Consider the following 24,645-nt stretch of genomic DNA (forward strand, 5'->3'; position numbering starts at 1 on the left):
GCGTGCGCAGTAGAGCGGATCCAATCGGTCTCAGACATTTCCACCAGATCCCAAGCAGAAAGCTGATACTGCATACTGCACCTGCACTAGACTTGCAGTGTAAATATTATAATGCCCATTTCTCCAGCGGAGCCAGCGCTGGATCGGGGCTGCAGAGGAGGACTGGGGAAACCTCATTAAAATTCAGAGGATTCCCCCTCGCGAGGAAGTACCCCCCAAGAACAACTGTTTTATCCCTACAGGTTTCCTTTAAGTGCCTCCATTGTAGTGCTCCCATGCGCCTTGGTATAGTGTCCCCTACAGATAATAATAATAATAACCCCTGATGAGAAGGTTCTGGAAATTTGCAAACTTAAGGCGGACCAAAACTCTTGCACAGCACACAATAAGAAGTTTTTATTCCACAGATAACTGCATAATAAATTCACTTCTCTGTGCTTTTGTGCTTGTTTAGCCAAATGAAACTTATCAGCAACTGTGAATAGATTGCAGGGATCAACAATGGAGGCATGCTGGGTAATTAGTATGCCACTTTTCCCTATTCCAGAAATGATCTCAGTGCTCTGCTGCCTTCACACCAGTCTGGCTTCTGTGATTTGTGTGCCGGGTTCAAACTTAGTGATGTCCTTGGAGTGAACCCAGTACTTGTGACTGGAGGAGGCCGAAACCGGTCAAATGCATCAATCAGACATGCTAGAAAGATCTAGGTTGAAAGTGCTCAATCACGTAAGCAACGGTAATGGTGTTTGTTGATACTATGACCTACGAACGCGCTGATTGCCGCATGGCTGGCCGCCCCAAGTGTAAATGCCCCCCCGGTGCCCATGCAGGAAAAAACCATATATTTCCCACTGCCGCAACTTCCAGCCTCATCCACGGTCACCCCTGGTAGGCACCAGGTGTATCACCACTGTGGCGGTGCTCGGGGGTGATGGCGGAGGAAGCCTGGAGTCGTGGTAGAAGGACAGGTGAGATTTTAGACTGCATGGGCATCGGGGAAGCCACATTTACATTTTTACATTGGGAGGGGGGGCGCCAGGCAGGCCGATGGAGGCAGCCTGCGTTGTACGGGCAGGTCACAGATCTCTCTCTTATCAGATTCAAGAGAGATCTGTCTCATGGTTGATCTGCTCATACATTGCTAGATGTATGGGCACTTTTATGGTGGCCATACATCAGGTGGTGGCAAATCAACCGCTTGATTGGGTGTGCATTGGTATCAGCGTGTGATATCGGAACAAGCAATGAAACCCCTGGTGCTGTCCCCCCTAGTGTAAAATGTGCCGCGTGCAGTATACTTTACCTGTCGCTGTCCACCGCTGACTCTGTGTACCCTCCTCAGTCCACATACACACACCCCACATGGTTGCAAGTGTATACATTGGCGTGTGTGTAATGTCACACATGCGCCCATGTCCAATACGCCAGCAACCACGTGGGACACGTGTATGTGGATGAAGCACGGAGACAGCGGTGGAAAGCGACAGGTTAAAGAGGAACGGTCGCGAAAATCTTAAAACACATACAAATAAGAGTTACATTTCTCCTAGAGTAAAATGAGCCATAAATTACTTTTCTCCTATGTTGCTGTCACTTACAGTAAGTAATAGAAATCTGACATTAGCGACAGATTTTGGACTAGCCCATCTTCTCATAGGGTTTTCTCTATTTTTAAAAGCACTTAGTGAATGGCAGTTCCTCCGTCCAACTGCCAAAATAGTGTGCAGCGAGCAGGGAGGCTGGCCAGCATCTTTGTATTAATAATTTTTAGGGAAAGTCTCTATAAAGAATAAAGGCCGTGCTAATAATCCCCTATAGAGAGATGGACTAGCCCAAAATCTGTCGGTAATGTCAGATTTCTACTACCTGCTGTAAGTGACAGAAACCAAGGAGAAAAGTAATTTATGGCTCATTTTACTCTGGGAGAAATGTACTTCATATTTGTATGTGTTTTTTAAAAAAATTTAAAAGATTTTTGCGATGATTCCTCTTTACGTATACTGCACGGTGTGCATCTTACATTAGGGGGGACAGCGCCAAAGGCGGCAAGGCAGCAGATGCAGTGTCACAAGGCCGATTCCAGAGAGATATCTTGCTCTAATTGATCGGGAATCGGCCTGCGGTGTATGGGCAGGTAACAGATCTCTCTCTGATCAGATTTGAGAGAGACCTGGTCGTTCTGCCCATACTTCGTCTGGCGTATGTGCACCTTTACTTTGCTGGATGGCAGCAACCATCGGAGCAGAATTACTTACTGGCTGTTATGGGCGATGAATACAGAGTGCTCCACAGGGTGCACAACACATACACTATGAGGAAACCGATAAGAAAATCCATTTCAACAGACCGTGTTTGCCAAAGGCAGTGTTCTTCACTAAACAAATGTAGTCTGTTCACAGAATATAGGTCAGCACGAAATTAAAACTGGGAAAACTGGGGACTGGAGTTTGTGAGGCAAAAAAACACTGACATTTACCACAGATACACATCAGGCTCCTCACACAGCAAGGGAAGACAGAAACATGAGCAGTAACATCTACAAGGAATTATATCCAACATTGTTATTCATCAGTTCCAGGAAGTGGTATAGTTTTGTAGTGTGATAAAGGGGTTACAAACTGTCCTGTGTTGCCACCTAATGCTGGCGCTGCCTGCCTGGCCACCCACAATTCATAGTGTCCCCCTGGTGCGCAAGCTCCCTAAAATCTCTCCTGTCTGCCTCCACCATCGTCCCCACTGTGTCTGCCTTTGCCGTGAGAGCCTGTATCATGTGGCCTGTACCACATGGCACCAGACACATCTCTGATGTCACACACCGCCTGGTGCTGTGTGGTACAGGCTATCCTGGTGACAGCGGACATGGCAGTGATGGCAGAGGAGGCTAGGAATCGCACCGGCAGACAGGTGGGACACTTAACACTTATGGAACGAATGCGCCTGCGCAGTACACTCCGGACCACGTCAGCGCAACCGTGAGTGGATCTCGCACAGGCGCAGTAGATGTTGACCTGGCCAGGTCTCCAGGCCACCGGCTGGGAGACACTGGTGCTGCGGTGAGGGCACAGGATGGCTGCCAAGGGCTGGAGAAAGCCCCAGGTAAGTAGATTTTTGTTTTTTGGACCTTGGACCTTTCCTTTAACCACTCTGCGTATGGGAGAGCTGGCAGGCACTCAGGGTAAAAAAGCTGATAGCAGATGATACACCGAGACAACTATGTGCTCAAGACTGATAAAGGAGAGAATTCATCATGAACCATAAAGCATAGGAAAAAAGTCTGGCACTATAGTGTTTATTGTGCAAAAATGACACAAAAATGTAAGGTAAAAAGCATCAACAGGATATGACAATCATTCAAAAAATGACAGTTCAAGGAGTCATACTAGTAGTGTCTTCGGTAACGTCTGGATGTGGGTGGAAGGCAGCGATGGTGGGTGCCAGAGGGTGCACGGCCTAACGACTGTTTCGCGTGGCTTGCGCCAAGCTTTTTCCAAGGTGGATGTCCACCTTGGAAAAAGCTTGGCGCAAGCCATACAAAACGGTTGTTAGGCCGTGCACCCTCTGGCACCCACCATCGCTGCCTCCCACCCACACCCAGACGTTACCAAAGACACTACTGGTATGACTCCTTGAACTGTCATTTTTTGAATGATTGTCATATCCTGTTGATGCTTTTTACCTTACATTTTTGTGTCATTTTTGCACAATAAACACTATAGTGCCAGACTTTTTTCCTATGCTTTATGGTTCACTTTAACCAGTCTGCGACTGCCTAACGCCGATCGGTGGCCGCAGAGTGGCTCCCCCAGAACCGCCTAATGCTGATTGGCATCAAGTCCTGGGAGAGGAGATTAGCGGGGATCGCACGCGCATCCCCGCTTTACATTCGGAGCTCCACGAGGAGATCAGCTTGCCAACCCGCGATTGTGGCTAGCAGGCTGTTAGAAGAAAATAAATGTTTTTTTCTCTATATAGCGTGGTGATCTATGCACAGCGTTGTAAGGGGACAGCTTAGTGACAAAGCTGTCCCCTCGAGTGGCCCACAATATGATCCCATCTCATAGGCTGATGCCTATGAGAGGTGATCACTGATTGGATCTCGGGGAGAGGGATGGAAATAAAAGAAAAATAGTGTGATTTAATAAAAAAAAAAAAAACATAATTAATACAAAAAAAAAAAACCTTCAGTGGCAGCAGCAATCAGATGCTTTCTGTTGGTGGCAACAAAAGGGGGGCAGATTCATTTGTGTGCTAAGTTCTATGGCTGTTAAAGCTGCAGAGTCCTGAATTATAAAAAATCTCCTGGTCACTAGGGGGGTGTAAGCCTGTGGTCCTTAAAGGAATCATCAGGCGATTTGACAAAAATCTGCTTTACTCACCTGGGGCTTTCTCCAGCCCCTTGCAGCCGACTGTCCCCCGCTGTCACCTCCGCTCTCCGCCGCTGCCTGCTGTACAGTGCAGAGGACAACCGCGAAGTCGCCCTCAATGCGCCTGCGTCAAGCGCTGCTGTCAATCACGGCCACGTTGTCCGCGGCTTACTGCGCAGGCGCAGGAGCTCTGCACCTGCGCATTAAGCCGCAGACAACATGGCCATGACTGACAGCAGCATTTGACACAGGCGCAGTAAGGGCACCATGCTGCGGCAGCGGTGGAGAGCGGAGGTGACAGCGGGGGACAGTCGGCTGCAAGGGACTGGAGAGAGTCCCAGGTGAGTAAAGCAGATTTTTGTGAAATCGACTGATGATTCCTTTAAGTGGTTAAAGCTGGCCACTAATGGTCCAATTTCTAGCGAAAAATCGTTCGAGCTATCAGAAATTCTGATCGGACGAAAAATCGTTCACTACACCATCAACTAACCAATCATTGCTTCCTATCTATCATGACTACCAAGAAAATCCAAATTTTCGTTCGACGAAAATTCATTCGGGCGACATTTTTTTCACTCGTTCATAATCGATTGTGTCCACCAATGGAGATTATTTACAACCAATCCGATCAGAATTTCTGATCGCTCGAACGATTTTTCGCTAGAAATTGGACCGTTAGTGGCCAGCTTAAGGGTTAAAAACCCAGGAATGCGAAGTGGCTAAACAGTTCTAAAATCAATACAGTACTGCAATTATATTGCCTTACCGATGGAAATGTTAAGACAATAAAACTGCAAACTTAAACTGCCAAGATTTAACACAAAATATAAATATATGCAAGATCACACTAAATTTGCAAGCATTCTGGCAAAAAAATTGCAGTGATCCTGTAGTAAAATCTTCCCTCACCCTGATTTAAATTCTTACATTTTTCACAGCTGGTGACAAATTTACTACTGCCAAGGTGCATCACTGAAGCGATCAGAAAGAACACCTGGTGCCCCAGAGTGCTCTGGGGCAGAAGGCTGCATAACCATATAGCCTAGGCTAAACATCACTGGGGGGCGGGGTTAGATATTAATATACAGCAATATTTAGATATAGGAAGTGTTTCTGATGCTGAAACCAGAATACCTAATGTAAAATTTGTATCCTGAATAACTTACTGTATATACTCGAGTATAAGTCTAGAAATTTAGGTCTGAGTCACTTCATAAAAGTATAGGGGTCGACTTATAGTCACCCGCAACACTGAGCAGAGCACGCTGAGCAATGTGTGTACTAATAGTGACATTCCCATTTGCAGCAATGTACCCAGCGGTAAGTAATACTTTGAGGAAAGGAAATGCCAAGAAAACACAGCTCTGAAAGTCCTGGCCACAAACATTAACAAGGAAAGGGGCAGGAGGGAAATACTGGACTGCATAAAAGGGAGTGAATAATTGCAGCACCTGGGGGTCTGGAGGAGTTATTGGCTTGACTTAAAGTAATCATCAGCCAAATCCAACAAAATCCACTTTACTTACCTTGGGCTTTCTCCAGCCCCTTGCAGCCAACTGTCCCACACTGACAGCTCCGCTCTCTGCCGCTGGTCCGTAGTCCTCGCACAATGCAGAGGACGACCTGGAGGTCGCCCTTACTGCGCTTATGTGAAGCGCCGCTGTCAATCATGGCCACATTGTCCGCGGTGTACTGCGCAGATGCAGTAGTAAGCCGCGGACAATGTGACCATGATTGACAGCGGCGCTTCACGCAAGCGCAGTAAGGGCGACCTCAAGGTCATCCTGGGACAGTCGGCTGCAAGAGATCACCGTGGGACAGTCGGCTGCAAGGGGCTGGAGAAAGCCCCAGGTAAGTAAAGTGGATTTTGTTGTATTTGGTTGATGATTCCATTAAAGGACAGGAGGGGTAAATGGCTGCAATACTGTATGTAGTGCAGTCATTAACCCCTCTGGTCCCCAAGTGCAGCCATTACCTTTGCTGGGTAGACTTATACTTGAGTCCAAGTCAATAAAAAATTCCAGCTTAAGAGGGTCAAATATTGGAGTCGACTTATACACGAGGTTGACTTGTATTTGAGTATTTACGGTATTAAATTCTACTATAAGTCATTATAAAGTGTTAAGGGACTCTTCAATAATGTTTGATTATTGTATCAACGGAACACTGATCAAGAAAGGAGATAATTTTTGCAATCAATGGGGGTGGAGCACTAGAAGGGTGGGGGTGCACAGATGGCTTCCCAACTGTGTCCTGCACCAGACAAGACAAAACTAGCAGTGGCAACGGTCCAATCAATATTAGACCAGATTCCTGCTAGCATGTAATCTAATATCCAGTATTGCAATGTGGTAGACCAGAAAAACCATCAACACCAGATAGCTATCGATCCTTTCCTGGAAAGTCCTCATATACATGCTCTAAATTAACGCTTTATAAATACAATAAATAAATACATAATCTACTGGAATAATAATTTATTATATGCAGAAGCAAACTTTTTCTTTCATCAATCAAGTTCACTGAAATTGCAGGAAAAAGAATAAGGCCAGGTGCCTCCCACAGATCGCAATCGCTCAGCATTTTTTGCTAGCATTTTGTTCAAAAATTTCCAAAGTGATTTCCCTGATTTTTTGTAGTGATTTTATTTTATTTCTAGCGGTTGCAATTTTTTAGGGTGGTTCAGATAGTAAAATCACTGCATTCACTGCATTCACTCAGGTGAATCCGGCACCCTGGCTCCTGCCGCCGTCCATGAAACTGAGGTACTCCGGCTCCTCTGCAAGCTGAATCCCAGGAAGTCTTCTGGCCCCGACGGAGTGTCGTCGATCTGCCTGAGAACCTGTGCCGATCAGTTAGCCCCGGTGCTCTCCTCCGTATTCAAGCGGTCACTATCGGATGGCACAGTCCCCTCCTGTTTTAAGTGGTCTACAAGGGCCTGAGGGCGGCCAGGAACTTCAAACCCGTTCCTCAACCGGTGACCCCGAGTCTTCGACTGGCAGAGGAGCTCAACGAGTTCTACTGCAGGTTCGAGCGAAAACCCATCCAGCACACAGACCGTTCAGCCACGGCCATGGGGACCCCCTCCTCGGGTGAATCCGGCACCCTGGCTCCTGCCGCCGTCCATGAAACTGAGGTACTCCGGCTCCTCCGCAAGCTGAATCCCAGGAAGTCTTCTGGCCCCGACGGAGTGTCGTCGATCTGCCTGAGAACCTGTGCCGATTAGTTAGCCCCTGTGCTCTCCTCCGTATTCAAGCAATCACTATCGGATGGCACAGTCCCCTCCTGTTTTAAGCGGTCTACAATTGTACCAGTTCCGAAAAAACCAGGCAGCACTAAGCACAACAACTTCCGACCGGTGGCCCTAACCTCTAACATCATGAAGCTATTGGAGCGACTGGTCCTTGCCCACCTGAAAAAGTTCACGGACGCCCACCTTGACCCACTCCAATTTGCATATAGGGCAAACAGATCCGTGGAGGACGCCATCAATGCCAGCTTGGCATACGTCACGGAGCACCTAGACAACTCTGCCTCCTACGCTAGGCTACTGTTCCTAGACTTTAGCTCAGCGTTCAACACAATCTGCCCAGATATCCTCCTCACAAACCTGACGCAGCTTGGGGTGGATCCCACCCTCCGGGCATGGATCAAGCACTTCCTGACGAACAGAACGCAACAGGTGAGGCTGGGAAACTGCTACTCCAGCGTACGAACCACCAATACAGGGGCTCCACAAGGCTGTGTTCTGTCTCCACTACTGTTCTCCCTCTATACCAACAATTGCATCTCATCCGCCGACTCGGTGAAGGTCATCAAATTTGCGGACGACACCACTATTATTGGCCTAATTGGCAGCAACGGGGAGCACAAATACCGCAGTGAAGTCGAGAGCATCTGCAACTGATGCGGAGACAGCAACCTTGTACTCAACACAGCAAAGACGTTTGAACTAGTCGTAGACATCAGGAAGAACCCTCCCCCCCTTCCACCTGTCCTCATTGGGGGAGCTGAAGTCTCGAGGGTGTCATCGGTACGGTTCCTCGGCACGACTCTCACGAATGACCAGAAATGGGGGCAAAACACCATCAACGTTCAGAAGAAGTCTCAGCAGAGGTTATTCTTCCTGCGTCAACTGAAGCGCTTTGGCATGCCCCGGAAACTGCTAACAAGCTTCTATACTGCCACCATAGAATCCATCCTCTGCTCCTCAGTCATTGTCTGGTACAGAGGCGCAACGGCCAGGGACAAGCACAAACTGCAGAGAGTCATAACGGACGCAGAGAGGATCATCTGATCTCCTCTTCCACCTCTCGATCTCCTCCACTCCACTAGGATGATGAAGAGAGCCACCAGGATCTCCCAAGACCCCTCCCACCCAGGCAGTCGCTACTTCGAGCTCCTCCCGCTGGGCCGCCGCTACAGGTCACTAACATCCAAGACCACCAGGCGGGAAAACTCCTTCTTCCCCCAAGCGGTTCGGCTGCTTAACTCCAATCTTTCCCCGTCAAGGCCCGCCCACTAGCTTGCCCTGGCGGGGTCGGTCAGCCAGCTCTCGCCCATTTGCCTGCCCGGTCCCCACTACCTATCCACTATCAGTAGTAGCTCTAATGGACTAACTGTTGCCTCTGGACTGTTTCACGTGAAGGCCATATCCATATCACTACTGCATTTCTTTACTTGTATCATTGTTAGTTATATGTGTTGTGCATCTGTCCTCTTATACTATGTCTATGCCGTGTGTACCACAATCAATTCCGAGTATAGCTCTGCTGTACTTGGCGAAATAAAGTGATTCTGATTCTGATATTATTTAGCAATTTCAACGTGATTTTGTACTGTCCCTCCTGTATTGGAGTGCAATCCCGTCAAAAATGGTGCAGGACCCGCAATTGCAATTTTCCTTATCACAATCATTATTGTGGGTTTGCCTCCATTGACTTTCCATAGCATAGTGCTTTTTGAGTTGCCAGCAGTCATCGGCAATGCCAAAAACATGCTAAAATCACTATAGTGGGCCATAGCCCTAACTCATCCAACTAACTATACATTTTGAAGTGTTTAAAAAGCAAATCTCACTAATATTATAAATGCGAAAGTTTGGATGTTTGTTACTCAATGACGCAACAATGGCTGAATGGATTTGAATGAAATTTGGCACACACATAGAACATTACCCGGAATAACATATAGGATACTTTTTATCACCATAACCAAAAAGTGGGTGGAGACAAATACAAATTTCACTGGGAAAATGCAAACTGCAGCCATTTTTACACTGTTAATGGCAGGGTTCTTAAACTTTGCACAGTTGGTCACTGGGTGACTGGGATTAATATTCAGAAAAGTGGGTGGAGCCTACAAAATCCAATCAAAATTCACCTATTAATTTTTCAAGGGGAATATTTAATTGCTGCCATTCTTGCACTGTTAATGGCACAAGCCTCAAACCTGGTAAAGTTGGTCATTGGGTGACTGGGGTTCAGAAAAGGGGGTGGAGACAGATTTGTTTCATTTCAATGCAAATTATTGATGCCAAAGACCGCAAAGCTCACAAACTAGGTTATTGAGTAATTGGGCTCGATTCACAAAGCAGTGCTAACCCAGTTAGAGACTTTAGGCTTGATAACCACTGCACCACACTGGTGAAAAGCCAGTTTAGGCGTGATAAGTTTAGGCGTGATAAATTTAGGCATGATAAGTTTAGATCGCGCGCAAAGTCCCGCACGCAAAGCAGCGCCATTAAACTCTATGCGAAGTGCACCAGGCTTTGCTAGCGCAAAACTTTTGATCAGCTGTGCACTGCGGTGCTAACCCAGTTGGTGCTTAAACTTATCACGCCCAAACTTATCACACCTAAACTTATCATGCCTAAACTTATCACACCTAAACTTATCATGCCTAAACTGAGTTTAGGCGTGATAAAGGGCTTTTAAACAGCGAGCTAACTGTTAGCACCGCTTTGTGAATCAGGCCCATTGTGTGTTATGGTTAGAAAAAGTGGGCGCACCTAATATGCATATTAGGTTGAGGGAGAAAAAAGCAGTACTGTATATCAGAGGCGGCCTTAGAGTATGCAGGGCCTGGGGCAAGTGTCACATGCGGGGCCTAGAGCCATAAGTGTAGGCCATATACCTTATCACCACGTTCATGGGCTTGTCCGCCTTTAACCACTTGCCGACCGCACGCTTATACCGTGCGTCGGCAAAGTGGCAGCTGCAGGACCAGCGACGCTGTACTGCGTCGCCAGCTGCAGGCTGATTAATTAGGAAGCAGCCGCTCGCGCGAGCAGCTGCTTCCTGTCAAATCACGGCGGGGGGCTCCATGAATAGCCTGCGGGCCGCCGATGGCGGCTCGCAGGCTAAATGTAAACACAAGCGGAAATAATCCGCTTTGTTTACATTGTACGGCGCTGCTGCGCAGCAGCGCCGTAATGCAGATCGGCGATCCCCGGCCAATCAGCGGCCGGGGATCGCCGCCATGTGACAGGGGACGTCCCGTCACTGGCTGCACAGGATGGATAGCGTCCTGTGCAGCCTCGATCGCCGGGGGGGGCAGGTAGGAGAGGGAGGGGGAGGATTTCGCCGCGGAGGGGGGCTTTGAGGTGCCCCCCCCCCCCCCCCCCGCAACACCCAGGCAGGCAGGAAAGATCAGACCCCCCCTGCACATCATCCCCATAGGGGGGAAAAAAGGGGGGCGATCTGATCTCTCTGCCTGCAACCTGATCTGTGCTGGGGGCTGCACAGCCCACCCAGCACAGATCACTCAAAACAGCGCTGGTCCTTAAGGGGGGGTAAAGGGTGGGTCATCAAGTGGTTAATGCAGTATTCCTTATTATTATTGTTTGAAAACAATTATGCCAGGTAAAGGCCACTAAGCCAACCAATATAAAAACAAACATTTGCATGGTGGTTTTAAGTGTGGGGGTGGGGGAGCTCATGCTTCAATTAATTTGGAAATTCTAAGGTTCACGTTTCACAAAATTCACATTGTTGTAGTAACTTTTGTCTTGCAAAATTCAGCCAATTTAGCAATCATGAGGCCCCCAACAAGACAAATTCAGCAATCATGAGGCCCCCAACAAGACATATTCAGCAATCATGAGGCCCCCAACATGACCAACTCAGCAATCATGAGGCCCCCAACAAGACAAATTCAGCAATCATGAGGCCCCCAACAAGACAAATTGAGCAATCATGAGGCCCCCAACAAGACAAATTCAGCGATCTTGGGGCCCCCAACAAATCATGAGGCCTCCAACAAGACAAATTCAGTAACCATGAGGCAAAGACAAAATCAGGAGTCATGAGGCACATAAATAGACAGCATTTCACATAAATAGGCAGAGTGCCCCCTTAATATGGTAGACACCTCTCACCTGGCAGCAGTTCCCCAAAATACACTCAATCTGACAGCAGTGGTTCCCCAAAAATAGGTAGCCCCAGGTCTATAGGTGTCCCCAGAATAGGTGGCCAGCGGTATAGATGTCCCCAGAACAGGAAGCCAGGGGTAGAGATGTCCCGAGAACATGTAGCCAGGGGTATATGTGCCCAGTATATGTAGTCAGGGGTATATGTCCCCAGTATATGTAGGCAGGGTATATGTGCCCAGTATATGTAGCCAGGGGTATATGTGCCCAGTATATGTAGGCAGGGGTATATGTGCCCAGTATATGTAGGTAGGGGTATATGTCCCCAATATATATAGTCAGGGTTATATGTGCCCAGTATATGTAGGTAGGGGTATATGTACCAGAATAGGTAGCCAGGTGTGCCCCCAGCAGGAGGGGAGCAGCGCAGAGAAGAGGGAGAGCTGTGAGCAGCGGTGGAGAAGGGGGGCCATCTCTACCCCCTTCCCTCACCTTAGGGCTCTCCCTCCCTCGCTCGCTCTCCCCTCCGAACTAATGTGCGGGTGGCTGGCAGGCAGCGGGCGGGACTTACCTTCCGTCTCGATGCAGTGCCGGCGCGGGATGGATTAGCCGCTACTCTGGTCTGGTCCAGACCAGAGCAGCGGCACCAGAACTTCCGGCGCTGGCGCAAGACGGAAGGTAAGTTCCGTCCACTGCCAGGCGCCAGCCACCCGCACATTAGTTCGGAGGGGAGAGCGAGCGAGGGAGGGAGGGAGAGCCCTAAGGTGAGGGAAGGGGGGGAATTGCTTCTCCACCTTCTCCACCGCTGTGTGCATGACTCGATCTAAAGCTCACAAAACCACTTTGTGGGGCGATTGCGCTCGCGATTGAAAGAATAAATACATTGTATTTATTCTATTCTGGGTCAAAAAGTTCACTTCCTGACTTGCGTCAGGGAGTAAATAAAAAAAAAAACGCTTAGAAAAGAGCTTTTCACAAAAACGAAATGCCCACCCAAGCACTGGGAATCGAAAAAAAAAATCGGTACAAAATAACCCCAACGCGAACGCTAACGCAAGTGGAACACAATGTGAATGAGTATCTTAACATTTTGGCAGTTAAACTGCTGTTCAGGAAATGCTGTTGAAAAGAAAGAAAACCCTGAGAATCCCCCATGAAAAGATAGACTGGGCCAAAACCTGTCAGTTCTGTCAGATTTTAACTGCCTACTTTTTTAGCTATGATGATCTTTTAATGCACAAATACACAACATTACGGTTATAGCATAATTTAAATGTTCTGTTCTGTGCAATATAGATCATAGTAAGGACTACTTACAGGACAACTCCAGCGAAAAAAGTAGGCAATTAAAATCTAACAGAACCGCCAGGTTTTAGACTAGTCCATCTCCTCATGGGGGATTTTCAGGGTTTTCTTTGTTTTCCAAAACATTTCCTGAACGGCAGTTTAACTGCCAAAACAGTAAGATCCCAGCCAGCATCCCTACTCACTTGCACACTATTTTGGCAGTTAGGCTTAGCACCTGCTGTTCAGGCAGATACTAAGAATACCCATGGGGAGATGGACTAGTCCAAAACCTGTCAGTTCTGTCAGATTTTAACTGCTTACTTTTTTGGCTGGAGTGGTCCTTTAAGGTTTAATCGAGATTCAGGGTTAACGCCTAGAAATCCAGCAGAAGCCAACTTAATTTGCAGAATTTTGCTCCCTTGCTTTTCAAGCCTTTGGATGACATCTGGCAACTTGCAAGGTTATGGAAAGGTTAGTGCGCCTTTGTCTTTGCCGTGGCCTGTGCGCTGCGCTGGTACACGGTCCCATGGGGGAGACTGTTTCATCTTTAGCAGTGACTTACAAAGGCTGCCACAGCTGGAGTGTTGTGAAAACCCTTCCAGAAAAGATCCCTTAACTGAAGCGGAAAAGCTCTGGAGACGGCACAACATGAGCTACAAATGACTTTCCCCAGGCACAACAGACACCAGCCGACAGCTTGCATCAGTGTATCAAACGCAGAGACAACTCCACAACCACATCAGATGCATTATATCATGCATAGACATTAAGGGAACCTGAAGCAAGAGGTATACAGTGGAGGAAATAATTATTTGACCCCCTCACTGATTTTGTAAGTTTGTCCAATGACAAAGAAATGAAAAGTCTCAGAACAGTATCATTTCAATGGTAGGTTTATTTTAACAGTGGCAGATAGCACATCAAAGGGAAAATCGAAAAAATAACCTTAAATAAAAGATAGCAACTGATTTGCATTCCATTGAGTGAAATAAGTTTTTGAACCCCTACCAACCATTAAGAGTTCTGGCTCTCACAGAGTGGTTAGACACTTCTACTCAATTAGTCACCCTCATTAACCACCCTGGCGTTCTATTAAGATCGCCAGGGCGGCTGTGGGAGGGTTTTTTTTAAATAAAAAAAAAACTATTTCATGCAGCCAACTGAAAGTTGGCTGCATGAAAGCCCACTAGAGGGCGCTCCGGAGGCGTTCTTCTGATCGCCTCCGGCCTTCCGTGTTTTGCTTACTTCGTCGCCATGGCGACGAGCGGAGTGACGTCATGGACGTCAGCCGACGTCCTGACGTCAGCCGCCTCCGATCCAGCCCTTAGCGCTGGCCGGAACTATTTGTTCCGGCTGCGCAGGGCTCAGGCGGCTAGGGGGACCCTCTTTCGCAGCTGCTCGCGGCGGATCGCCGCAGAGCGGCGGCGATCAGGCAGCACACGCAGCTGGCAAAGTGCCGGCTGCGTGTGCTGCACTTTATGTGATCCAAATCGGCCCAGCAGGGCCTGAGCGGCACCCTCTGGCGGTAATGGACGAGCTGAGCTCGTCCATACCGCTAAGGTGGTTAAGGACACCTGTCTTAACTAGTCACCTGTATAAAAGACACCTGTCCACAGAATCAATCAATCAAGCAGACTCCAAACTCTCCAACATGGGAAAGACCAAAGAGCTGTCCAAGGATGTCAGAGACAAAATTGTAGACCTGCACAAGGCTGGAATGGGCTACAAAACCATTAGCAAGAAGCTGGGAGAGAAGGTGACAACTGTTGGTGCGATTGTTCGAAAATGGAAGGAGCACAAAATGACCATCAATCGACCTCGCTCTGGGGCTCCACGCAAGATCTCACCTCGTGGGGTGTCAATGGTTCTGAGAAAGGTGAAAAAGCATCCTAGAACTACACGGGAGGAGTGAGTGAATGACCTCAAATTATCAGGGACCACAGTCACCAAGAAAACCATTGGAAACACATTACACCGCAATGGATTAAAATCCTGCAGGGCTCGCAAGGTCCCCCTGCTCAAGAAGGCATATGTGCAGGCCCGTCTGAAATTTGCCAATGAACACCTAAATGATTCTGTGAGTGACTGGGAGAAGGTGCTGTGGTCTGATGAGACCAAAATAGAGCTATTTGGCATTAACTCAACTCGCTGTGTTTGGAGGAAGAAAAATGCTGCCTATGACCCCCAAAATACTGTCCCCACCGTCAAGCATGGGGGTGGAAACATTTTGCTTTGGGGGTGTTTTTCTGCTAAGGGCACAGGACAACTTAATCGCATTAACCTCCTTGCCGGTTATCCCGAACTCAGTTCGGGGTAACCTGCGCAGGAGGATTGCTCAGGCCCCGCTGGGCCGATTTGCATAATTTTTTTTTTGTTACAAGCAGCTAGCACTTTGCTAGCTGCTTGTAACTTCCGATTGCCGCCGCTCGCCGCCGATCCGCTGCAATCCGCCGCGCCGAGCCGCTCCCCCCCGCCCCAGACCCCTGCGCTGCCTGGCCAATCAGTGCCAGGCAGCGTTGAGGGGCGGATCGGGATTCCCTATGACATCCCGACGTCCATGACGTCGGTGACGTCATCCCGCCCTGTCGCCATGGCGACCGGGGAAGCCCTGCAGGAAATCCCGTTCTCAACGGGATTTCCTGCATACTCTGATCGCCGAAGGCGATCGGAGTGGGTGGGGGGATGCCGCCGCTCAGCGGCTATCATGTAGCGAGCCCTCGGCTCGCTACATGATTTAAAAAAAAAAAAAAACTAAAAGAAAACCTCCAGCGCTGCCTCCTTGCCGGAGGAATTGAACCGGCAAGGAGGTTAACGGGAAAATGGACGGAGCCATGTATCGTGAAATCCTGAACGTCAACCTCCTTCCCTCTGCCAGGAAACTGAAAATGGGTCGTGGATGGGTGTTTCAGCACGACAATGACCCAAAACATACAGCAAAGGCAACAAAGGAGTGGCTCAAGAAGAAGCACATTAAGGTCATGGAGTGGCCTAGTCAGTCTCCGGACCTTAATCCAATAGAAAACCTATGGAGGGAGCTCAAGCTCAGAGTTGCACAGAGACAGCCTCGAAACCTTAGGGATTTAGAGATGATCTGCAAAGAGGAGTGGACCGACATTCCTCCTAAAATGTGTGCAAACTTGGTCATCAATTACATGAAAAGTTTGACCTCTGTGCTTGCAAACAAGGGTTTTTCCACTAAGTATTAAGTCTTTTATTGTTAGAGGGTTCAAAAACTTATTTCACTCAATGAAATACAAATCAGTTGCTATCTTTTATTTAAGGTTATTTTTTCGATTTTCCCTTTGATGTGCTATCTGCCACTGTTAAAATAAACCTACCATTGAAATGATACTGTTCTGAGACTTTTCATTTCTTTGTCATTGGACAAACTTACAAAATCAGTGAGGGGGTCAAATAATTATTTCCTCCACTGTATGTAGGCTGCCATATTTATCTCCTTTTAAAGTGTACCTGAGAAAGGCTTAATACCTGTATTTATACTTATCTGGGGCTTCCTCCAGCCACATGAGGTTCGTGGGCTCCCTTGCCGTTCTATTTGGCCGCTGCATACAGAAGATATCACTAACGGTATTCTGGCCAGTTGCAGGCAGTCGTAATGTGGGGTGTGACCACGCATGCGCCCCAGCTGCGCTCCTGTGCCCATTCTGCAATTGCACTGGCGCATGAATGCTCCTGGCTGCAGGAAAGCGACGGGGAGTGCACATGGCCAGGCCGTTCATGCGCAGAAGAGCGCAGCCATGCAGAATACCGGGAAGGATATCTACTGAGCGGAGTGCCAGAGAGGATGGCGAGGGAGCCCATGGACCTCTTATAGAATCAGCCTGGCATCCTTTCTTGGTCCTCCCTGGTCCTGGTAGAAAACTGGCTCCTCCATCAGTGATCTAAGCTGGGATGGACATCGTAGGCGGCAGCGAGCATTGAGGGGTGGGTAATGAATGGGAAAGGGGTGGAGACTGGGTGGGAAATGGGTGGAACAAGGTAGGGCAGGGTGTAGAAATAGGAGGAGGACTGCCTCTTCCTCCTCACCTATATTCGATGGGCAGCCTAGTTGAAGCGAGCGAGGGAACAATGGGGGGTATGGAGGATGCTGTGAGCTATGCCACAGCCAGGGCAGTTTCCAGGCCATAGAGCTTCCAGGGCGAGGATGTATGAATTGCGCCCCCCTCCATTGACTCGGACACACTGTTGCAATGCAGTAGCCAGAGGTGCGCCCCCGTTATAAGGTAGCCCCCAATACAGTTAGCCAGAGGCCTCAGTACCATTTAGCCAAAGGTAGCCCCCCTTCCCCCACCCTGTAGGTAGCCAAATAGCCCCCATTTAGGTAGCCAGAGAGCCCCTAGCTAAACAGAGAGACCCTCACTTTAGGTCACCAGGGAGCCCCCGGGCCCTTAAGTTAGCCACAGAGCACCCATTTAGGTAGCCAGAAAGTTAGATAGCTGTTGGTTAGCCAGGGAGGGGCAGGTGGGGGGGAGCACAAGCTGAGTGCGTGTTGAAAGCTTTCACTCACCTTTCGAGATCCACAGGCCGCATGTCTTTCCTCCTTCCTGGTTTTAGGTGTCCTGTTTCATGTTAACAGTGCCCCCTTATGATGACATCACAGGGGGAGCTGTTACCATGATACAGGATTTCTAAATCAAGAAGGAAGGAATGGTATGCGGCGCGTGGATGCCGGGAGATGAGTGAAAGCTTTCGATACGCACTCTGCTTGTGCTCCCCCCACCTGCCCCTCCCTGGCTAACCAACAGCTATCTAACTCTCTGGCTACCTAAATGGGTGCTTTGTGGCTAATTTAAGGGCCCAGGGGATCCCTGGTTATCTAAAGTGGGGGTCTCTTCGTTTAGTTAGGAGCTCTCTGGCTGTACCCGGGGCAATGCCCTGCACCGCCCACCCCTAGAAACAGTAGGGAAGTATTACATTTTGTACTGGAGCTGTGGCTCAGGTACTCTAATCAACATTGTTCACTCGATATTCCAAACGAATATGTCACTGAGCAAGCAGAAGTGACATTTCACACAACATATGAACGCATGCACTGGAACAATGTCATTTGAATGACTTGTACACACCAGCCGACTGCACGATATCTGCCCAATAATCATCTGAATTGATCCACCAGGTGGATCAGGCAGAAAACCCTACATCGGTCACTCATCATTTAGCTCCACGTTTTACAACGACTGTCGGCCGAAAGTGCTAAGTCTGTCATTCATTGGACGCTACAAATAACTTTTCTCTACCGGTAACTTGTGTTCAAGGATTTAGGCCATCTGGTCTCACTGCCCTGTTTGGTAAGGGCTGGGACACACTAGAGCGATTTTGGGCAAGTTTTTGAAGCTCCGACAATCGCTGGCCCTTTCAAAAACGCTTTGCTAGTGTAAGCCAATGGTGTTGAGCCCACTAGGGTGCTTGCCATTTTGGAAATCGCAAACGCAGGACAAACAGCTTTTTGTGAGTGTCTGGGCCCCAATACATAGAATAAGAGTTAGTTTAATCGACGAAAAATGCAGCGCAAATAGCCTAAAACTGGTGACATAAAGCGTTAGCTATTACAATAGTATTTTGCGTCCCGGCCCTCATTCTGTGCTGAGCCTTGAGCTACAGTTGATTAATCAATAGGGTGACATTTCAGGAAACAGACCCTATACAGACGCAACAAGATTATTAGAAATCTTGTCTAATATATACTGGTACAAAGTGATAGAATATTTACTTCAGTGGTGGTAGTTGTAAAACAAAATAGAGAGAGAGAGAGAGAGAGTGCTGCATGTCAAAGTGATCAGCAGTTTCAACGACGCTGGCTGCTGATATCAAAGGCAATGTGAGAATAAAATGACGTGAGCTCCTAAGATTCTCTATTTAGTCACTGAAGCCATACATCATATTAAAGAGGCACTGTAGTGACATACAGAATATAGTAGAATGCAGTCAATTATTCAGGATACCCATTTTTATGGTAATTTTCTTGGTGTATATTGGTATGTAGCCCCACCCTCCAAGTGATGCTTAGCCTAGGCTGTTTAGCTATGCAAAATTCTCCTCCCAGAGCATTCAGAGAGACCAGGCATTATTTTCACTGACTTCGGAATTCTCACAAACATTCTGCAGAGTTAAACCTGACAGCACTACAGATGTTGCAGTGATTTCCGAATGTGAATCAGCGAGAGGAAAGATTTAACAATGGGCAAACACTGACTACTGACTCAATCATTTATAAACGAATATTATACAACAAAACTTAAAAAAGCTATTTTACGCATTACATTATTTTCACGACTGTTCATCTTTAAAGAGGAACTATAACCAAGGTTTGAACTTCATTCCAAACAGTAGCTGATACCCCCTTTCCCACAAGAAAGCTTTAAATTTTCTCAAATAGATCATCAGGAGATCGGTGTGGCTTATATTGTGGTGAAACCCCTCCCACAGTGTGATGTCATAACCATGGTCCTGATGGTTATAAGGATCCCTCCTGTCGATTGCAGTGGAGCTGCAACCGAGCAGTTTTGATTTCTCTGCCTGCATTTGGTTGCTTAGTTTTTATTGCATTCGCAATGAGTCTCATTGCCATCTGCAGTCACTCTGTAGTTCAGAGTAGTTCAGGATGTTGTCAAAAAATTAACCTATAGCTTGCTACAGTTAACTGCAGCCAGACAGCTGTGGATTTCTTACACGCATGTGGTTGCATAATCTGGCATGCATTTGCAATGAGAGTTCTTTCCATTCACAGGCAGCTTGCGGCCTTCAATCAGTCTAACATAGGATTGCATGATCACCATTCAGTTGTGTGGGAATTTGCATGTCTGCTCTCATTGGCTAATGTCCATAGAAAAGCCTGCTTCCCCTCTCAGACCTCGCCCGACATAGCGTTCAGCTTAGCCAAAGTTGATTGCTGGGTTCCTCGTGTGAAAGTTGTATTATATTGTATTACCTTGCCTTGCCTGCCTAGACGTTCACTGCACCCGCGGGGGTACAGTGAAGTCTTTCCCAATCCTGATAGTTTGGAGACTGCCTTCACCACGTTGGTGACTGGTAGTGTTCCTGCTAGTTCTGTTCCTGTGGACGTGACTGTAGCAGCGGTTGCTATTAGTTACGCTCCTACTTGTTTGTCTTGTTCGCGTCAGTGTGTATGTTTGCTATCGCTGGGGCAGCGATTAGATTGGCAAGCATTCCGTCTGTCTGTCTGTTGTCTGTCCTTGTTACTCAGTGTGGTGGACATCAGAGGCTCAGTGCTGCGGTCGCACTGAGCAACCATTGTGTCTTGTTAACTGGCAAGCATCCTGTCAGTCTGTCTTTGTTACTCAGTGTTGGGAACATCAGATGCTCAGTGCTGCGGTCGTACTGAGCAACCTTTGTGTCTTGTTTATTTGTGGCAGTTATTGGAAGCTCAGAGGTGCGGTCGCTCTGAGAAATCTTGCTCCCTATGAACATCAGATGCTCAGTGCTGCGGTCGCACTGAGAAACCATTGTCTCGTTTATTTTTGGTGGTTATCGGATGCTCAGAGCTGCGGTTTCTCTGAGCAATCTTACTCCCTTGTTCATAGCTCCTAGTGTGATCTGTGTAACTTCCTCCACAAAAGCACTTTGCTCTACTACCAAATATCACCCAGTTGTAGAGTCTTGTTGCTCTGGTGGTACTCTGGCTTTCTCGGCTTCAGCTGCTGTATCTTGCACGTTAAGACCTGGGGGCAACCAAAGTCAAGAGACATATTCAGTGTCCTGTTCAAGCGGGGGCTTGTCTATAGGTGAAGACGTAGGCCGAGCTCAGAGCTGCAGCACTAGATTGGGGTATAGCATCTGAAAGAAAGCAAGAGATCTGCCAGGCATTACAATAGTTTGCTGTGTAACCTCCTTGCATTGTGGGAAATAATGACTTTTTCCAAGTGCCAAGCAAGCATTAAAGTGAATCTCCAGCCATAAAATAAAAATCCATCAGCGCTGCTGCAAAGAAAAGTTATATTTACCTGCGGAGTCTTGTCCCGCGAAGCCGTCCCGAAGACCCCGCATCACTCCACTTCCAGTACCTGGGCCCCGCCTCCCCTCCTAGCTTGACGTTTTTGATGGATTTTTATTTTATGGCTGGAGATCTCCCTCTGTGCAAAGAAATCTCAGTAATAAACATTCTGTACAGATCACCCGGCAGAAAAAGATGTCACCATCCAGAGATAAATTTCAGAATGTAAATCAGGGAGAGGAAAGATTTTACAATGGGCAAACCACTTATTAAACAACTTATAAGGGAATATAGTAAAAAATAAGCAATTTTATTCATTATGTTATTTTCACTACAGTTCCTCTTTAAATATCCTTGCTGGCTGTGGAAAGAGGCACATTTGTGCCTAAACTACTGATTGGGCTAGAAGTTCTCAAAGGTTATCTGTGATAAAGCATTTGTCAGCGTCTACTGTCCAGCCTCCAGGAACGCATCACATTTTCTTAGTGATGTATTACGTAAGGTACACAGGCCAGGTACATTTCTCTATGTCACAGCGTGAGGGTTGCTATAGAGATGCTATCATCTGTCTGATGAACGATCACCCACAATGCCCTGTTTCACAACACCCCCCCCCATCCCCCTTGTGACTGGCATAGAGTGGCACTGCAGTCAGCCAGCACCATGGCTGGACTGCAATGCAGCAGATGCAGACAATGGAATGGATTAACCCACATTCTGCTAACATGCTGGCAGTGAAGGTGGTATTTCTGAAGTGCCTCGCTCTGTACTAGATTATTTCTTTATTAGCACAGACTAAGTATAAAAGGCAGCAATCCCATTTGTCACGGGGGCTAACATAAAACACTACAGAGCTCCAGAAATAGAATAGTATGAACTCAATCAGGAAGAGAGCCGAGAAGCCAAACCGATCGTGATTCTCGCAGGGCAATCAGGCAGTGATATCGCCAATTATATTTCATCACACAGGAACTTTGAATGATTGCAGCCGCAGAGCCGTATGATGCCTTAACAAGCCCAGATGATATCCTATCTGGTTATGTCACCAGATGAAGATGTTCAGAGCGAGTACTGTGGACAGAGGTGCTGCTGCTGTTTGGCTCAACATCATCATTGCTTGTCAGGGTGCAAAGGGGCAGGGCACACGCAAAGCATTCTGGGAAGACTGCAGCCTAATGCTCTGGAGGTCTGAGCTGTAGGAAATGTCTGGGGTGTGTTTTCCTGACTGAGTACTTTAAAAGTGACTCATTTGACATTAAAGTGTACCAGTAGTGAAAAAAGTGCTCCAAATAGATACTTCCCTAGATAGAGGGACACCTCTGGATAATTCAGAGGTTCCCTGTCCCCCTCCTCCTCGCCGTTCCAGTGCTAAGATCCTCCAAAGCCCTCCAGGCTCCGAGCTCGGCCACACTGTGTAGGTGCAGACAGCTTGCGCCTGCACACTGGCAGGAAGCCAAACAGGCTCAGCTTTTTCCGCTGAGCCCCAACAGCGGCCGCGTGCTACTGTACAGACACGAGCCGCCCTATGCAGAGCACGTGCGCTCATTCTCGTACGGGACGGGATCTACCAAGCTAAGTATGTTGTTATTTTTTTTTTTTTTTAGATTTGCTTTAACCTCCTTGCCGGTTCAATTCCTCCGGCAAGGAGGCAGCGCTGGAGGTTTTTTTTTTTTTTTTTTTTTTTTAAATCATGTAGCGAGCCGAGGGCTCGCTACATGATAGCCGCTGAGCGGCGGCATCCCCCCACCCACTCCGATCGCCTTCGGCGATCAGAGTATGCAGGAAATCCCGTTGAGAACGGGATTTCCTGCAGGGCTTCCCCGGTCGCCATGGCGACGGGGCGGGATGACGTCATGGACGTCGGGACGTCATAGGGAATCCCGATCCGCCCCTCAACGCTGCCTGGCACTGATTGGTGCTAGCTGCTTGTAACAAAAAAAAAATTATGCAAATCGGCCCAGCGGGGGCCTGAGCAATCCTCCTGCGCAGGTTACCCCGAACTGAGTTCGGGATAACCGGCAAGGAGGTTAAACATTAAGGGGGTTAATATACAGTAAAAAATAAACCAAGATTTTGTTTGGCAAAAAAATACTTACATCAAGTCTTGGTTCATATTTGGACCAATGCAGTGGCAGCGGAGACCCAACTGTCAACAGACGAGCATCTCCCCCTCCTTCCTGCTGCTTACTGACCCACTATTATATCATAAGGTGTGCTCCTGTGTACAAAGGTCTACATACTCCATCTTCCTCTCCATCTTCCTGTGAGGACTGTGCAATGGAGTGATTTCCCCCTACAGGCCAAACTCCCCCTACCATGTCCCCTGGACTCGCCCCACCACGTGCCCTGGACTCGCTAGACTATCATTGGTGCTTCCTAAGGCCCCTCTCCACTTGTGTGTTGCTGATTGCATTTTAGCAATGCACAGCGTATGGGATAAGCAAGTGACGGTACTGTTTGATGTTACCAATCATGCATTGTGATTTTGTGCAAACGCAGTGCGATCCAATTCATTTTAAATGAATGACATCTGCAACGCATCAGAGGGCAATGCCAACTGTGTTGCAAGCAGTGCACAATTGGGGAAAAGTCCTTTATGCAGTGTAACTGTGGAGTCTGTAATGATTTGGGGGCCTAGTGGACCAGAAGGTCTAGGTTCACACTAGAAGCAACCTGCCATACAGAAGCAGGTGGTTTCAGCGCTTGACGCTGAAGCTGGGCGACACTATGGCAGTAATGCTATAGTGCATGTGGTGTTTAAGGGTAATTACTGTATATATTCAAGCCTAATTTTTGGGCCAAAAAAAAGTGTCCCAAAAGTGGTGGTTTCAGCTTATACTCGAGTCACTACTCTTTGAGTAACCCCCACAGTGCCTCCACTATATGCACAGTGGTGCATCATCTGAGAGAGACTGCAAACTTAACATTTCCATGGGAGGTCGCAGCTAACCTCATCTAGAGTTGTAGCCTTGGAAGGCGTACAGGGACAGTGTCTTCTGAGTTGAGAGAATCCTTGCATTCCTATATCAAGTTTTAGATACATGACTATGTGGCTCTGCATTCTTTGCTTTATCTTTATGCCAGCTTAAACTTTGCAACAGGAGTTCTTTGCATGTCCACTTCCATTGTAGGTCTATGTTCTGGCTTATTATTGCAATCTGCTGAATTTATGCTGCTTTTCTAAAATATGGTTGTGGCTGGCCATGGCTGTGAGTGGTGTTGTGATTGTGCCTTTTGCCACCCCCGGCTTCTACTCAGGTCAAACATTTATTTTTTTTAGGTAAAAGTTGAGGGGTCGGCTTATACTCGGGTTGGCTTATACTCGAGTACATCGGTACTTCTCCCTCCGAGTTGTTATGACTGGGAACTGGGAGTGGGAACAGTATTTAAAGCCATTGGAAATTTGAGCGGCAGCAGGGTGAACCGCCAATCAGCTCACCCTGCACCCAACTCACTGGCGCCATACATATACGTAGGCTGCCATGCTATGGTTGCCACATGTTTTTCACAGCGTTTAGTGCCTTGCGCATTTTGTAGAATAATTTCCCATAGTAAACCATGGGACACTCGTGAGACAGCCAAATGACAATGAAAAAGCATCCACCAAACACAACACATTAAAGGGATACTGTAGGGGGGTCGGGGGAAAATGA

The 24,645-nt window shown here is 47.8% G+C and overlaps 1 protein-coding gene across 3 annotated transcripts in view; it reads right to left on the reverse strand.

The window, feature by feature from the left end:
* The window catches only part of ARMH4 (armadillo like helical domain containing 4), a 227,601-nt gene that overhangs the window by 164,180 nt on the left and 38,776 nt on the right, over nucleotides 1–24,645 (reverse strand). The gene's annotated exons all lie outside the window — the stretch shown is intronic.

The sequence above is a fragment of the Hyperolius riggenbachi genome, chromosome 9 (genome assembly GCF_040937935.1).
Source record: "Hyperolius riggenbachi isolate aHypRig1 chromosome 9, aHypRig1.pri, whole genome shotgun sequence".
Classification (NCBI taxonomy): domain Eukaryota; kingdom Metazoa; phylum Chordata; class Amphibia; order Anura; family Hyperoliidae; genus Hyperolius; species Hyperolius riggenbachi.